This window comes from Coenobita brevimanus, chromosome 80, assembly GCF_032717465.1.
Source record: "Coenobita brevimanus isolate Jiangsu-jjx chromosome 80, ASM3271746v2, whole genome shotgun sequence".
Classification (NCBI taxonomy): Eukaryota; Metazoa; Arthropoda; class Malacostraca; order Decapoda; family Coenobitidae; genus Coenobita; species Coenobita brevimanus.
In genome coordinates, this window is record NC_137033.1 from 33,157,303 (window position 1) to 33,176,207 (window position 18,905).

Genomic DNA, 18,905 nt, shown 5'->3' on the forward strand with positions numbered 1-18,905 from the left:
TTTCGAATCTGGGTAAATTCATCTGATGATAACTAGAACAAAATAATAAGAGCCGACACAGTACTGAACAGATAAGAAAAAAAAAACTTGAAGTCACGATATGTCTGCCTCTACCTCTCAGCAACCAGCCTGAGTGGGGGGAGTGAAGAGAAAAATGGGAGGAAACAGTCCTCCACGCCGTGACGTCACCACATCTGCGCTGTAACACTGGGTAAAGAGACCTGGTAGTCTTATTGGCCTTGGGTCTGGGAGTTGAGGGACGATTGTGTGCCTGGGCAGATGCTCCGTCGGGTGTGTTCATGCCAAGGTGAGAAGGTGTCCCTGTAAAGCAAGAGTTAAGGAGTATGTCTAGACAAACATACAAGTACAATTAGTCAATCCTGGAACGATAATCAGCTGTCTTTCCCATATCTATGACCCCCCAGTCTCCAAATTTTTTGTGCAGAGACATGGAAATAAAAGGAATCTCTGTCTGTCTGTCTGTCTGTCTGTCTGTCTGTCTCTCTCTCTCTCTCTCTCTCTCTCTCTCTCTTTCTCTCTCTCTTTCTCTCTCTCTCTCTTTCCTTAGCCCCTTTTTTCAGTTTACCTCCACCTTCTTAGGTTTACCTCCCGCATCCTCTGACTCTCTCACTGCGGTTAACACCAGACTTTAAAGTTTCTTTGAACTAGAGATATTATAACATCCAAAGGTTTCCAAAATATCTCGAGTAACCGGTTTGCTTAAGTCAGCATCAGATAAGCTTTTTTCTTAGTTGGGAGAGATCATAGCAGTCAAAGAAATATTCCCTTCACAGCGATGACGTACTTTATCATTAAAGGCTTGCTGTTTCCTAACGATTTTTTTTTTCAGAATCTGGAGAAATCTAACCGGCAAGTAGCCTGCGACTAACCCTTCCACTGGCAATGGTCACTCCAAAGCTTAATAAAGTCGTCAAGAATTACCTAGAATATAGCGAAACCTGCTTCTTTGGGTGAAGAGACTAAATACTCGATTTAGAGGACGCATTTTTCATCATACTCACACCATCGACAGGCTATTTATACACCATTCGACGGACCTCTAGTTGTCATGTGAAGAATGAAGGCTATGTGTAACTTCATCAGTAGGAAAAGCTATCCTAAGCCGAAAAAATGCGTCTCTCTGGACACAATATAAAATCAATTAAAAATACCTACTGGGGTTGACAGGATTAAGGGAAAGGTAGTAGGCGCCTTCGAAGTGGATGGGAATACTGCTTAAAATTTCGACACTCAGATTTTTCTCCCCATCCATCCATCCATCCATCTACTTTCAGATTTTCTGTACTGTACAGTACGTAACTCATTCTTATACCCGTCGCGAGCGCGGGTGTTACGTTTTGATAGGCACTGAGTGTGTGGTGGAAGGGTTGCAGGGAGTTTGTTTAATGAATATATATCAAACAGTTTTTATCTGGTTTTAACCCCTTAACCGCAGGGCGTCACTTTCGTGATGCTTGGGAGCAAGGGATCATACCGCGGGGTGTCGCTTTTGTGATTCTGTGTTATTTTGAATTCATCCGGGCTTCCAAGTGGGGGATTGTATCATCTATCAGTACTGCCAATGTCCAACACTAGTCAGCACTCCTAATCTCATCTGTACTCCCATCCATTGTTGACAATTTAGCCATTTCTCCCCGTTCTTGACTCCCCTCCCTTCCCCCCCTCCATTACCCTATCCTCTCGCCTGCCCGGCCGTGCTACGCTAAGTAAATCTTCCCTGGAATTTTTCACTGATTTCATCCATTGAAATAAGCCCTATGTCCTATTCTTATACAAAATAATATATACAAGAAAGAAATAAGGTAAGTGAGAGTGCCATACACCTGGAATTGGCTAATTATCACTTGACAACACCTCACGTGCACTCGTTCGCTAATTTTCACTGTTTTTTTCCCCTTGAAATATGCCGTATAATCTATTTTCGTGATAAATATACATGTAAGGAGGGAAGGGAGAAGCCTAAGTGATATTTACATTCACCTGGAACTACCTAATTTATAATGTATTGTCTAGATTTCCTGCCAATCATATCAGTGCTAGACAAAGCTGTTTCAAGATATAACATTGGTAGCTCTGAATATATATCTCCTAAGTAGGCCTCTAATCTATTTTCGTAATAAATATACATGTAAGGAGGGAAGGGAGAAGCCTAAGTGATATTTACATTCACCTGGAACTACCAAATTTATAATGTATTGTCTAGATTTCCTGCCAATCATATCAGTGCTAGACTTAGCTGTTTCAAGAAGTAATATTGGTAACTCTGAATAACCCCTAGCAGGCCTCCACGCTGGTCCTCCGTTATCAGTTCACTCTCAACTTCCGAAGCGAGAGTACGTATGTTTCTTCTTGCTGACTTCAAGGCCTTTTTCACCCCCATGCAAATGGCCCTGTGACCTTTACCCCCTACTAAACCTCGTGTGGAAAGAGGTAAAGGGCTGACAATTGATAAAAGAGTGACTACGATCTTTCTATTGAGTAAAACAGTGCAAGTGGAATTGTAAATAATATGTAAATAATGTGTAAACAGCAAGTGAAAGTAATGAATGTAAATATAGGTGAACAATGGAAAATAGTTTTATAAGTTATTTCAAGTGACAGTGCACAACACAGTGTAAATAAAATAGAAATGTAAATAACGTAAATAAAATAGAGAACGTAAATAGAAATGTAAATGAGTAGTATTATAAGAATACGAGTATATACCCTAGGAGTAATGAAAGTGAAAGTTTCACTCTAGCATGTCCGAATGCTATGAGTTATGAGAGTGAAGATGAAAGTGACATTCACTCTCAATGCCAGTATACAGGACAAGAAAGTGAATGCTACGTATTTTACTGAAAGAAATTGAGTCCCTACAGTGACAATAAACTAATACTACTGAAGGAAACTTATGGATAAAGACTGTAGATATATATAAGTGTTATATAGTAATAGAAATATAAAGTGTGAGGGGTTTTATGAATAATAAATGACAGACTACCAAGAGCGAACTAGTGCCAGTGCGACGATCAGACGCGCTCGTAATTTCCATTGCTTTCACAGTGTTTCTTTTTTTAGCATGGATCCCAAACTACTTGAAAATTGTAGAATAGTGTTTATAGTGTTTGTATCTGGCTGTGGTAATCATATTACGGGTTGTCGGGAAGTGTAAAGTGGAGACTTCGTTACCCTACTTCAGAGGTCTCCACAAGTCCTACGGTAACCGACGAAGGCTCAACAATCATTCCAGGAGAAAGTTGAAGGTATGTGCCATAAGCATATGTAATTTTATTATTCTAGGACTAATAACTGATTTTTGGCAAATATTTTTTGAGAGTCTGTCGGAGCCCAAATAACCCCGCGGCACAAGCAAGTCATTGGTAAACAAGCCCGCGGTGTAGGGGTTAAACGAACACGGTGGAGGGGTTGAGGTTCCGTCATTAAGTAACCACAGTGCTGTTAAAACAATACATCAAAGTCTGACAAAACAAAATCAGATTAAATTGGTTTTAACGGATATACACCAAACTTGGGGAAGAGTTGAAGGTAAGACAAGAATGAAGGGATTCAGTTTTAAAAACAGTCACAGGCTAATGTTATATATAAGATATGGTAAAAGTTCGACACGTGTTTTTCCACATAATTACTCAAACAGCTGGAGGAGATGGGGGCTACTTAAGGAATATACGTAGTATTAGTGAGAAGAGTAGGTCAAAAGTCAAGGTCACAGAGCAAGGCAACATAGTTCGTGGAATGATAAAGAAACTTTTGTGGAATGACTGAGTGTAAGACAAGGCTAAAAGACCTTGCTTTTGACATTAGTGTGATGAGTAAAGCAGGAAGTTTAGATGGTGAAACACTTGAAATGGTACAGCAGGGTACAAATGTTGCCTGTTCACTGAAAGCGGTGATAATGTGTAAGGAAGTTAGTACAGAGAGTTGCTGCATGACACTTTTATGATCCCCACTCTAACATACAGAAATGACACTTAGACCCGTGCTGGAAGGACACAAGTCAAAAGTGCGGTGCAGTGGCAATGAGTTATTTGAGAGGAGCTTGTGGATTTACATGGAGAGACAAAAAGATTCCTTGATATGAATGTGACTGATACTGTTAAGCGGAATCTCTGAGACACTTTGGTCATGAGGAGAGGACGGAGAATGAGAGACTGACTATGTGAGTGTACGTGAAATGGGAGAGGAGACAGGGAGACCAAGTATGAGATAGAAGGATGCAGTGGAGAGATATATGAGAGAGGGGGTGTGAGCTGGGGGAAGGGCAGCCAAATGGCAGAGGACATTGTTACATGAATGCAATTTGTTTGTGGCCACTCCTTACGGGACTGGGGCGTCTGGTAATAGATAGATAGATAGATTTTGAGAACAATTAGTAAAAGTTCAGGGTAGCAGGGAAAGAACAAAGTATTAGTTCACATGATAAGATTAACTCAGTTTTCATTTGATTTTGACGAAATCTGATGGAAGAGCTAAGGGTCAGGCTAGAACACAGAGTTTAAATTTTAAGAACAATCAGTCAAAAATTATGGTTACAGGATAAGCTCAAATACTGACATTTATGTGCGTGAACAAAATAGCTTAAACAGTTTTGATATGATGTGAGGCAACATGGATAAGCTGATGATCACCAAAGAGGCTGATATGCAATCTTTGAGAACAATAAGACGAAGGTTACGGTCACATGACAGCCTACGATCAACTTAAACGATTTTCATCATATACAGACTAAACATTCTGGAAAGGTTAAGATTAATGCATCCAATTTTAAGAACACCCACAGATCAAGATCACATGGAAAGTCAAATGCCAAGGTTACTGGGGAAAGTACACTTAAACAGTTTTCTTGATCTGAACCAACAATGGTGAAAGTGTTAGGGGTTAGACAAGAATGAAGTAATTCGACTTTGAAAATGTTCTATCGAAGGTCTAATCACAAGACAAGATCATATATCCAGCCCATAGACCAGTTGATGGGAGCGGGTGTTGCACTTTTGGTAATTTTTTCTTTTAGCTTTTTCCTACAGGCATTAGACAATTTTATTCAGCATATGGGATACATTTAGGATAGGAGAGTTTCCCGTTCAATTCCAGATGGCTTTCCTATTTTTTTTTTTTTTTAATGCAAAGAAGAAGGAACCAAAGGCCAGAAGCCCGCAAACTGTTCCTTCCAAGAAAAAGACAAAAAAATACAAAAGACAGCCAAATTCAAGATCCGTTCATTCGAGATGCCTAGACACACTGCATTTGAAAGACTGGAGATCATAGGAAGTGCGAAATACAAACAGAGGGAGACAGATGTAGAGTTGACCTGTTGCATAAATGAAGGACTGGGAGTAACGGTTAACTCTTGCATTAGAGGGTTGGACAGAAAAGGGATGAGAGTTTGTTCTAGACGGGTGCTACGCGCCCGTCGTAGAGGTGGAGGGATGCAAGCAGACAGTTCAGAGGAGCAGTGATCATTGAAGCAGCGATAGAAAAGAGATAAGGAGGCAACAGTGCAGCAAAAAGACGGAGGTTGAAGGGAGCCAGTAAGAGGAGGAGAGTTGATGAGATAAAAAGCCTTTGACTCCACCCTATTGAGAAGAGCTATATTTTGGAATCCTCCCCACACATGAGAGTTGTACTTTACACAGGGACGAATAAAACCCGTGTATGAAGTCAACAACTGTGCAGGGGTAAAGGAGGTACAGAGTCGGCTTAACACACCTAATCTCTTGGAAGCAGATTTTACAAGAAATGTAATATGATCTTTCCAAGATAAGTCCCGAGTGAATGACATCCGAATTATGTTCAAGGATGATGCAGGATTGAGCTCGATATTATTAAACTTTAAAAAATATCATATATAATTTGATGACATCAAGATTCACATTACATCTCGCCCAAAATGAAGGGCTACTCCTTTTATCGTGTTCACTGGACCTAATATTAGAGGCGGTAAAAAATAATATTGCCTGGATATAAACATTATTTTTCTTAGAGATGAACAGAGGAAGGAAAAACAATAAAAAAAAAATCCATGTATCAGATTGCAGGTGTCCTCAGTTCATTTTAAAATCTGCAACTGTAGGATTTGGCCTACTGTAGGTTGAAGTTTGGGGGAAACTAATTTGGGGAAGGAACTTCCAAAAGGAAGCAGTTTGGGGAATAAATAAACTCCGATAGGCAGATGTTCTGCAATATGGCAGTGTGAGTGTCCAGTCATGGGGTCTACCAGATGCAAATGTAACACAGGGGATGGTGGGGAGTGGTGGCACAAAGGATGCAGCTTCGTTTCAGCATTTGCCATAAAAGTATCTGTGAAATAAGCTTAAATATCTAAGAAATAATGCCAAGGAGGCAACAGTCCGTCTTACTTGTTGGGGAGGCAGTTCATTTGTAACTTCAGGGTTATTAATTATCCTTAAAACTTTCTTCTTAATTTTTACTAGTTGTTTTAGTGCAACCTCTCCACATCCACTCTGCAAGGGTGAGCAATATTAGAGCTGAGAGTGCACAAGACTCTTGTAAATAACAGATAAATGCTCATCAGTGAAGAAATTGTGGATTCTGTACAATAATACAAGCTTCTCTGTGGTTGTTTTAAGGAAAACTAAATGGAATTATTAAGCGAAACGCTGAGAATTTCAATACTTCTAGAGATGGGATTATTAGTACCACTGAAGGTAATATAGGAATCAGGCAATGTCTGTCTGTTAGTAAACTAGGTATAACTGGTTTCCCCAGCATTAAGTGAGACATTGTTATTTTGTCCCGATTCAATGATCTTAGATAACTCTTGATTTATGGAGACTGCTGTCCAGAACTGCGAGTTAGAGATATCAAACTTTGTGACTGTGTGGATAGTGTAAAGGAAATGCAAAGCGTTCAGCCATCTACATCTGAGTGAATGGGATTATGGATGACAAACATGAGATCATTAAAATGAATGAGAAACTGGGCTGGCGCTAGGACTGAACCTCGTTGCACACCGGCAGTAACTGACTGGGAATTGGAAAATGCATCATCCATCTTTACTCTTATCAACTTTCGCTGATATATGAGAAAACCAGGGGGACAAAAGACGATAGTCTATAGGAAGAAACTTTGAAAAGCAGGAAATGGAGCCACACTCTGTCCAAAGCATTAGAATAATCAAATGCTACTGAATGGATTTCTTCATGTTTGTCAATTAAATGATGGAGTGTATGAGTAATGGGCTTGAGAATATCAACAGTGGCCTTTTCATGGTGAAAACCATGCTTTCTGTCACTAATTAAGTTGTTGGATTCAAGATGTTTAACAATGTGCTTATTAATGACTCTCAAATACTTTATCAAGAGAAGATGTGAAAGCTATGGGCCTGTAATCAGAGGGATCAGAAGAACTTCCATTGTTTATAATTGGTTTGGTGTTGGCTTGCTTCCAAGAAATAATAGAAAATTACGTGTGCATAGTCTTGATGATCTAGCTAGAACAGGAGCAAATTCTAGGGAACACTTTCAAAACTTTTGAAGGAATTCAGTCTGGATTTGGAGCATTTTTGGTTAGTAAATTATCTAAGGTACAGTTTTTTCTATCTAGCTTGTATATATTTCCTGCACTTTTTCCTTTTAACAGAAGATGAACAGAAGAAGGAAAAACAAAAGAAATTAAAAAAAAATCCATACACCTGATAACAGGTTTCCTCGATTAATAAAAAATCTGTAACAACCGAACTTGAACTACTGTACGTTGAAGTCTGGGGATGAAATTATTCTGGGGAAGAAAGTTCCAAAGAAGTGCAGTTCGGGGAATAAATGAATTTTGAAATTCAGACGTTCTGAAACATGGCAATGTGACAGTCCAGTCACGAGCGTTACCAGATGCCCGTGTAGCACGGGGGAAGGCGTGGAGAGGTGGCACAATGAATGCATCTTAGTCTGTGCATTTGCCATAAAAGTATCTGTAAAATAATGCAAGAGAGAAAACATTCCTTTTACTTGTAATGAAGTTAGTTCATTTGTGCAAGATTATCAGTAATTCTAAAAGCTTTGATTTTAATTTTGTCCAGTTGTTTTAATGCAACCTCTTCACATCCACTCTCCACAAGGGTGACCAACATTCCAGTTTAGAGTGCACAAGACTCTTGTAAATTATAGTCAACTGCTCGTCAGTGACGTAGTTGCGGATTCTTATCCAAGTTTCTTTGATGAGGTTTTAGCAAGTGACCAAACATGGGAGATCAAGATGAGGATATTGTTATGTGAAACACAGAGAATTTCAATACTTTTAGAGATGGGAATATTAGTAGCACTGAAGGTAATATAGGGATCAGGCATTATCTGTCTACCAGTAAATTGTATATATCTGGTTTTCCTAGCAATAAATGAGACAATGTTACTTTGTCTCCATTCAGTTAATATAATTCTTGATTTACGGAGATTTCTGTATTAAGTTGCGAGTTAGATGTATTAAAATTTGAGAATTAGTGTTTAAGTGTGATGGAACCGTGAAATGTTGAGTCATCTCCATAATTATGAGTGAATGGGAATATGGGTAATAGAAAAGAAATCATTAATATGAATTAACAACAATATGGTTGGAGCCAGGATTGACCCTTGTGGCATGCCGGCATTAATCGGGTGGAAATTGGAATATACAATATCTACTTTTATCTTCCTGTAGCTGAGATATGAGGAAATCAGTGGAACAAAAGGTGATTTGCCATAGGAAGGGAGTTTGGATAGCAGGGAACGGTGCCACACTCTGTCAGAAACTTTAGAAATATAGAAGTCTACTTCATGAGTTTCTCCATGTTGGTCAGTTGACTGATGGATGGTATGAGTCAAGAGATTGAGTATATAAACAGTGGATCTTTCGTTGCGAAAATCATACTGTCTGTCACTAATTAAATTGTTCGATTCAAAATGTTTAACAATATGCTTATTAAGTACAATCTCAAATACTTTTCCTAGAGATGTGATAACTGTTGATCTGTAAACAGAGGGGTCAGGGGAACTTTCTTTCATCAGGACTGGGTGGATGTTGGCTTGTTTCCAAGAATTAAGGAATGAAAAGTACGGATGCATAGTCTGAATAATTTAGCTAGAACAGGAGCAAGTTCTGGGGAACACTTTTCCAAAACGATCGGAGGACTTGGTGCTTTATTGGTTGGTAAAATGTCTAAGATGAATTTTACCTATCTAGTTTGTATCTTAAATTGGGCAGTTTCGAGAGAGTCGAGTTTTAGTACAGGGTCGTTCTGACTGACTTTCTCTAAGGTCGAATTTGTCGCAAACATACTAGCAAGGATGCTCGCTTGTCCATTTTTTTTTTTTTTTTTTTTTGTAATGTTTCCATCTTTCCATCTGAAGATTTTAGTGGAGGAATGAGTAATGACTTATTAAAGTTGTTATTGAAACAACTGAGAGTTGACCAGAATACTCTATTGTCATTAAAATTATTTAATAATATGGATGCTTGGATGTGAAGAAAGCTTGATTTAGCAAAATTTATTACTGCCATTGCATGGTTTCTCGCAACTTCAAATTGACTGAGGAATTCAGATGCTTTTTATTTTAAGGAAAAGTTATATGCCAAGGACTTTTGGGTTGTGGCTCTGGCACAGTTGCTGTTAAACCGTTTTGGAAAGTCCGATCTTTAAGTAAATTGATGACTGGGAATGAACAATTCCATACCAGCTTGTATTAAGTCATTAATGCGGGACTGCGTAGATGTGATGTCAGTGAAGGAAAAGGACTACCATGAATATCAGCAAGATAATTTCTAAATCCATCCCAGTCTACCCTTATCAAACTGCCATCTGGTCACTCTGACTGGTTCAGAACGGAAAGGTTTGGGGGAACTGACTAATCAAGCTTTGATGAGATTGCGGTCAGAGGATCCAGGTGGCGACAACACCTCTATCCTGTATTGATCTGGGTAATTTGTCAAGCATAAGTCCAAGAGATAGGCGCCATGGTCAGAATTACCTGGTATTCTGGGCAGTTATTTTACCAACTGGACACCTATTATTTGGATATGAATTTCATGTCTAGTAAATGGAAAGGCAGCATGCTAATGTTACTAAAAACGCTTAAATTAGGGTTACCATACGGCCGGATTTTCCCGGACGTGTCCTGCATTTACAGTAGGTGTCAAAATCTTCGCCCGGGAGGTAATTTAAAAATTCTCCAAATGTCCGAAATTTCAGCTTCCATCACTTTTTCTCGAAAAATTTAATATACCATTAAACTCCGTAATGATGAGAGAGAGAGAGAGAGAGAGAGAGAGACTAGTTGTTTTCGTCAGCTGCTTAGTGTTGCCAACTTGGCTGGTTTAGCGCGAGCACCTGCCTAAAATGTCTTGCCTTTTCCTATTGTTCAGCAGAGTTTTTCTTTATTTTTCCTGTATTTAGTGCTGTTACAGCCATGAAATAAATGGTAATTGCACACAGTTATTGGCTTAGTTTTCATTTTTACACTATAGTATTTGTTATTCTTATGATCTTGCGTCTAAGGAGCCTTAGCATTTTTCATCATAAATTAGTCAATTCTGTATTTTGCCTGCTGTCCATAATATATATTTATATATATATATATATATATATATATATATATATATTCAGTATGTCCACGCCAAAGGCCCAAAGTGTGCGATGGGCGACGAGGGGGGGGGGGGAGCATGGTTTCAGCGGAAGCGTCCTGTATTTTGATGATTCAGATATGGCAACCCTAGCTTAAATGCTCTCTCTCTCTCTCTCTCTCTCTCTCTCTCTCTCTCTCTCTCACAAAATGAATTCTTCCTAACTTTTTTTTACTATGACTACGTAAGACGACGTAAATATATCTCGATATTATAATGGAATTTTAGTTGAAATGAAAGTCGGCACCCGAAATATCTGAAAGATTCTTAACATTTCTCACTCTCACAAACACATATTAAATTCTCTGATATTTTAAAGTCAGAAATATTCCCTGGTGAGTATCTGGGGTAAGGCGTAGGTATGGTGGGCGAGTGGTGGTGTGGGGAGGAGTGGGAACTGATCTGGAAAAGAGCGGGGGATGATGAGGTGAGGTGGGGGATTGGGGGGTGAGGAAGCGGACTGAGAAGCTTATGTAAGGAGAGGTAGGTGGGGTAAAGTAGGTTGAGATGTGGCGACGTTTCTGTAAGGGAAGGGGTTCAGTGATATGTGTCATAGGTAGGGGGATGAGGAAAGGGTTAAGGGAGGTGAGGAGGAGGTTGAGATATATACTCGTATGTAAAAGGAAGGGTAGGTGAAGATGAGGTGAGATGGGAGGAGTGAGGGAGGGTGATGCTCGGGCCGGTGGCGTTGTCATGGAGGCTTCTTTGGCCCGTGTCACCTGCCCTCGTCCCTAACACACCTGGGCTGAGACTCACAAACTTATCAACTCCCTCTCCTAACTCAGATATTGACATGCAGAATATACAAGACGTGGGAAATTTCTGTACTCACTTTCTTGTCTTTCCTGCAGAAAAAAAAAAAAAAAGGATAAATTTCCTTTCGTAACATAGATATACTTTTGCAGGAGTAAGTGATAGAAAACTAAATTCTCACAACTCTGAATGCAAAAGTAGCTCATCGTTACGTCAGAGAAATTATCATTGCCCTCTGGATCGAATTATCATCTGCAAGGAGTCTCCCCAGCGCTTATTATCCTAAAGATTTTTTTCTGCATAGGATGGTTATTATTTTCTTGCATGTTATTCATACAAACCCCGTTTATATCAGGTTGGCATAAATAATACTGGTGATATCTAGCTGTAACATACACAATAATTCTCTCATAAAGAAGTGCTAGGGAGCTTCCTAGTCGAAAAAAATGGACAGGTGGGTTGGGGGAGAGACTATTTATTTATTTTTATTTTTTTGTAGGTTTGTGAGGCCCTCTAAGGGGTAAAACGACACATAATATCTAACTGAGATGAAAAGGTTCCACCAGGTAACAGTGAACATTCTTCCTCCTCTCTCTCTCTCTCTCTCTCTCTCTCTCTTTGTCGCGCGCGCGCTCGTGCGTGCTTGCGTGTGTGTGTGTGTGTGTGTGTGTGTGTGTGTGTGTGTGTGTGTGTGTGTGTGTGTGTGTGTGTGTGTGTGTTCTTACCTCTTACGTAATTGTACAGTATTGTTACATAGCCTATGATTTCATCATCCTTTGTATAATTCTAACGTACAGTATGCTGCATGTTTGATCACGATTCGCCTCGTGGCTTCCATAGTGCGTGTTCTACCTCACTCCCCCCCTCCTCCCTTATAGTAGTTCGTTCTTTCTGTTGTTCAGAGCAGGAGTGTCAACTCTTTGTCCCCTATGGCTTCATTTGCGCGTCCTTCTTACAAGTTGTATCAAGCTCTGCCGGCCCCTATATAATGAGCTCAGTCTCTGCATTAATTGCCACTTAGATCTACTCCTCATTTTGTTCACATCTCTGTCCTCCCCTGTACAGTTGTTATTTTTGTGAGTGCTCAGGAAGTCTCCATCCATCTAGCTGCTGTGTAATTTGAGTATAAATGTTATTACATTTTTTCTTGTACTGTATAGCATAAGGTGTTAATTAGTTGGCCTAGTGAGGTTTTTGTGATTCATGTGTTTTAGGTGTCAGCCATTATTAATAATATTTTGTATCTGTAATAATATATATTGCATTAACTGAGCATTTTCCGGTTTTCTCATTTCTCAGGGCTGACTTAGATAAATTTACACTTGCTAATTTCGTGTTAATAGAGGCTATTGCAGTTAACCATATATTTAACCTGTTTTTGCCATTACATTATCCTTATGAGTCCTGAATGTTTAGTTGTTAGTTTGAGCATTAAACTTTAACTTGTAATTTTACCTAGCTCTTTTGTTTTGAACCTGGAACTTTGCGGGACAGTTTTCTCTGTTCCGTAACAGTATCATTACAGGAATGAGTCAAGCTCGTACTGTCCCGTGTCTTAAACCATTTTTCATCATACTCCTTAAATTTATTAATTGTTTTGGCACACATTGTTTCATTCGGTAGTGCATGCCACTGGTCAGTTCCCCTATTTGGGAAACTAACTTTACGTCTTTATCGCCTCTCTTTTTATGCAGTTTTTTGCAGTGTCTTCTTGCTGATGCTTCCCTATAGGTTATATATTCATTTATGTCTATTAAATCCTTCCCTGATATACATTTATAGAGTATAATCATGTCTTCTCTTTTCCTTCTTTCCTGTAGTGTTTGCAAATATCAGTTTTTCTAGTCTTTCTTCGTAGCTTAGATCCCTTAAGCTTGGTACCCATCTTGCAGCGGCCCTTTGAACTTTTTCAGTCTTATCTATGTGTTTTTTGAGACGAGAATTCCAGAATACTGATGCATACTCCAGCGTTGGTCCGATGAATGGTGTTATATTTCTCAGCATGTTTTCATTTATGCGTGTGAATGCTATTCTCATATATGCAAGCAGTGTATACATGTTCCGTACCTTCTCACTGATGTGGTCAGCCGGAGATGGTTTGTTACCGATAACCACACCTAGGTCTTTTTCTCTGATGTGTGTAGGGTTTTACTTCCTAACTTATAATCTCAATCTGGTCTTTTCCCACTTTTACCGAACTTGATCACATGACACTTGTCCGCATTGAATTCCATTTGCCATGTATTACTCCATTCATGAAGTTTATTAAATTCTTCTTGTAGCTCTTTACAAGAGTCTGTGTTAGTAATTCTCCTTTGTATTTTTGCATCATCAGCAAACATATTTAGATAGCTTTCATTTCCAATGTTATTATCTATGTCATTTATATATACGAAAAACATTATTGGTGCAAGCACTGAGCCCTGTGGAATTCTGCTAGTCACTTCCCTCCTTGATGAGTAATTTCCCCTTAGTACTGTTCTTATTTCCCTGTTTTTGAGAAAATCTTGCATCCAACAGTGCAGTTTGCCTAGGATTCCTCCTTGATGGTACAGTTTCCATATAAGTCTTTGGTGAGGTACTCTGTCAAATGCTTTCTTGAAATCTAGATAGATACTGTCCACCCACCGTTCACTTTTCTGTAGTATTTGTGCAACTCTGTCATAGTGGCTCAATAGATTAGTAACAAATGATTTCCGCTTTCTGAAACCAAATTGCCTTTCTGTTATCATATTGTGTTCTTCTAGATGGTTTACCCAAACTTTTCTTATCAGCTCTTCCAGTACCTTACAACACTGGTTAGTGATACTGGTCGGTAGTTAAGTGGATTTTGTATATTCCCTTTCTTGATTAAGGGATCAATGTTTGCTTTCTTGCAAATATCAGGTAGTTTACCTTGACCCAAGGATTTCTTGAATATTAAAGATTATGGTCTACCTAACTCCTTTGCACATTCATGTAGCTCCCAACATGAAGTTTCGTGAGGACCATTTGCTGTTCCTTTGTGTGAGTGCGTGTGTGTGTGTGTGTGTGTGTGTGTGTAGACAATTGTTCCACTCCTTGCGACAACTGTCCATTCGTATTACATTTTAACAGTGATCGATTTCAGTTGCTAATAAATATGAAAAACTTGGGGTAAAAAAAAAAAAAAAAAAAAAAAAAAAAAAAAAAAAAAAGAGGTGAAAAGGATGTTGCCACAAGGGAGGATCAGCACATGAGCCTACAATGGATCTACAGGCCCGTCCACATCATTGGTGGGCACATCCGGTTTTATGGTATGGTAATGAGAAAGTACCAGAAAATAATCGTGTAGACGTAGTTAACTCAAGCACTTCTATTTCCGAAGCTCTGTTTCTAGTGTGATTCACCTCGATACTTCGAAACTGATGAGTGGTGTGCTCGGACACGACACGTTCCAACTGATCGTGTGACCGAATCTTTCAACCTACTCTGCTGTGTTGAAAATAAGGGGAGACTGGGGGGCACTGAACCCCTTAAATACACTGAAGACCTATGGAAACAGACTAGGCAGGACGACCCACCGTAAATCATTAAAAAAAAGAAAAAAAACTCTCAGATAAGAAACTTTCTTTGTTGTTTCCGGGGGATCCATTTATTACCTCTGCCAGGAGATGAACAGAGGAAGGAAAAAAATGAATAAATATAAACAAATTTCATGCACCAGATTTCAGATGTCCGTAAAAAAAAAAAAAATCTGTAACAGTTGGACTTGATATGCTGTAGGATGAAGTTTGGGGGGAAAGTATTCTGGAGAAACGAGTTCCAAAGAGATGCAGTTCTGGGAATAAAAGAAATCTGATAGGCGGAAGTTCTGCAATATGACAGAGTGACAGTCGTCATGAGTGTTACCAGATGCCCGTGTAGCACGGGGGAAGGCGTGGCACAATGGATGTAATTTCGTCTGATCATTTGCTATAAAAAGATCTGTAAAATAATGCAAGAAAGGCAGCATTCCTTCTTACTTGCAGGTGAGGTAGTTCATATGTAATCGCTGGGTTATTAATTATTCTTATAACTTTGTTCTGAATTTTGTCCAGTTGCATTAGTGCAACCCCCCCACATCCACTCCACAAGGGTGTGCAATATTTCAGTTGAAAACACACATGACTCTTGTAAATTATACCTAACTGCTTGTTAGTGAAGTAGTTACAGCTTATGTACAATAATCCAAGCTTTTTTAGGAGGTTTTAGCAAGTGATCAAACATGAGAGATCCAACTGAGGGCACTGTTAATTGAAACGTCAAAAATTAAAATACTTTTAGAGACAGGATTATTGGTTTCATTAAAAGCCATGTAGATATCAGGCAATATCTGTCTTTTAGTAACCCGAATATATATATATATATATATATATATATTTTCTTCTAGCATAAACCGGACAGTGTTATTTTGTCCCATTCAGTGATCTTAGTAAGTCTTTATTTATGGAGATTACTCTACCCAGTTGAGAGTCAGAAATATCAAACTCTGTAAATGAGTGTTTAAGCGTGAAAGAACTGTGAAGCTTTGAGTCATCTGCATATGAGTGAGTGGGATTAAGGGCGACAGATAAGAGATCACCCATGTTTGTTGCTTGCCGGAATCTTCCAATTCGGTAGGCATGTTGGTCAGTTTCGTGCGTCTGTTGCTTGTCGGAATGGAAAAATTGCAAAAGTATGTTGGTCATTTCTGTATGTTTGTCTGTCTGTCTTTCTTTGTCTGTCTGTGTTTGTTTGTCTGCTCTCTACAGGTCACAATTTTGCATCAGTCGTTCCGGAAAAAAATTCAGAAGGTAGATATCCATAAACCCTGGAAGCCTACTGCTTTTCATCAAAATCGGCCAAAGGTCCTTGGCTGGATGTGTGGTTGAAATTCCTCAATGGCCGTGGGCCCAGAAATCGCCAGGACCCAGTGGCCAGACCTGCCACCATTCCTTCATATATCGAAGACTGTTTTTTTTTTTTTTCTTACCGAATTGAAGAGAAATAGCTGGTGCACCTGGCAATGCAATTTTTAGCTTCCTAAACCCATTCTGTGTTTTGCAGTGAAGCACGAAAAATTTCAAATGACTGCCTACACGCCTGAAAACTAAGCAAACACAATCGGATCCATCCAACAAGTGCTCTACTGCCCACACGCCGGAGAAAACTAAGCAGGCACAATTAGGTCCATCTAGCAAATGCTCTGTCTCTGGCAGTTTCATTACTTGCCAGTATCGAATGATTCAGCAAGGATTCTCCATCCATCCATCCATTGGTTACACGACTGTGACAGTGTGAGATAACTTTTGTCTGGTCGTGGTGTAGTGGTATGCTGCCTGGCTCTCACCTCAGAGTCCCGGGTTCGATTCCTGGCACATTGGTAATATATTGGATGATTTTTCTTGTGTACAAAACAGGCTTCTCTCTTCATTCGGCAAGGATGTTGGTCAGTTCCGTTTGTGTGTCTGTTAGTTTGTCTGCACTCTACAGGTCAAATTTTTGCGCCAATCGTCCTGAAAAAAAAAAAAAAAATCAGAAGGTGGAGAGGTAGACCAAGGATGAGGTGGAGGGATGGAGTTGAGAGGTATATGAGGGAGGGGGGGGTGAGTTGGGGGGAGGGTAGTCAAATGGTGGGTGACAGAGCGACTTGGAGGCGTTTTGTCTGCGGCCACCCTTTGCGGGATTAGGGCGTCGGGCTATAGATAGATAGATAGATAGATAGATATCCATAAACCCTGGAAGCCTACTATTTTTCATCAAAATTGATCAAAGGCCCTGGGCTGGGTAGGGGATTGAATCCCCTCAGTGGCCGTGGGTCAAAAAATCGCCTGGCCTCAGTGGCTGGCCCAGACACCATTTATTCAGATTTCAAAAATCGATTTTTTCTCTTATCAAATTGAAGAGAAACATCTGGCACGCCTGGCAATGCAATTTTTTGCTTCCTAAACCCATCCTGTGCTTTACAATGAAGCGTGAAAAATTTCACCAAATGACTGCCTACACACCAGTGAAAACTAAGCAGAGGAGTGAAAAAACATCGCTCACAGGAATATCCAATTTTCACTCCCCTAAATTTCAGTGGTGCTGAAATGGTTTGAAATGACTAGATATGTGTATTTTGAACAAATTCAGTACATAATATGGGAGGCCATCATCTTCAGTTCCATTCCAGGTCTATATCCAAATTTCAGTTCAATCCATCTGGCAAGCACTCTGCCTATGGCAGTTTCATCTGCTTGTTTGTTTGTCCACAAGATATCTTAACAACTTATTGATGTAGTTCACTGAAATTTTCTGGATATGTGGATCATGAGCTAAGGAAGAGCTTGTTAAATTTTGATGAAGATCTGAGTTCGAGTCTAGCTTCAGGACGATTTTTTTTTTTAATGATTGGTGGATTCCAATGAAATTTTGTGGATATTTGGATTATGGACCAAGGAGGAGTTGATTAAATTTTGATGGTGAAGTACAGGCGTTGGCGGAGGTGTGCACTCTCTGCTTGCTGTTTGTGACATCTTGGATAGTTCAGAAAGTGAATACAAACGCAACCTTTTTTTTTTTTTTTTTTTTTGAAACTTAGGAGAGATTACATAGGATTACATAGGAAAGCAAACAGCAACAGACCTTATGGTCCTTTCGAGGCTGCTTGTTACAGAGAAAACTATGACTACAAGATCTAACTCTACATGCTGAATGATAAGGATAGAACCCTCCAGGAAAAAGTGAGAAAAACCACCATGCAGCATGGAAAAACTGACATGGGAATTTGATAATTCTTTTGGAACCTATTAACAATGTTCATCAAATTGTGCAGGAAAGTTAATAAATCAAGTTCGTAATAATGTCCCAGAACTAATAACATGGTGAGTTTTAGCCGCCCTAGCCTCATTCTATGGTGTGGCGTATGTCATGGACACGTCTGAAGTATTCCGACCTTAATGTTAAAAGTTAAAAGTTTTGCAAGAGTATTTAAATACATGCTGTCTTAGATGTTGTGATTTAGGAGAGGCTTTGAAAATAACACACAATATTCACATTTTGTGTAATACATGTCTGTGATATTCGGAATACTGCATCGTGAACCTCTGAATGGTGCTCTGTACCCATTGGCCATCTCATATGGCCATATTTTGGACTGACAGGAAAAAAGCAGAGGCCTTACAGCACCTAGCTTGAAAACCTTAGCTCCGCTTGCCCCTCCCATCCCACACACACACCTGCAGATATGCCACTGACGAAGGTGATGGCTCTCCCAAACAGTCTGTCCTATTTCGAACACTGTTGCCCAGCGTCCCTGACCTTTGACCAATTGGTCTATAAACGGCATAGTGGTTTGTAGTAGGTAAGGTGGACATTGAAGGGGTTAGTACTGAACAGTAATCCGGTGATGTATAAACCAGATGCTAAAGAATGTGTTGGAGATGTGTCTGGGCAATTTACGAAAACTGATGTATTTTGAGTGAAATAGAAAAACTGTGAATGTCCAGTGCATTGACGATGGATGAGTTTATCTGGAGCGAATGTGAAGTTGCAATGATGATGGA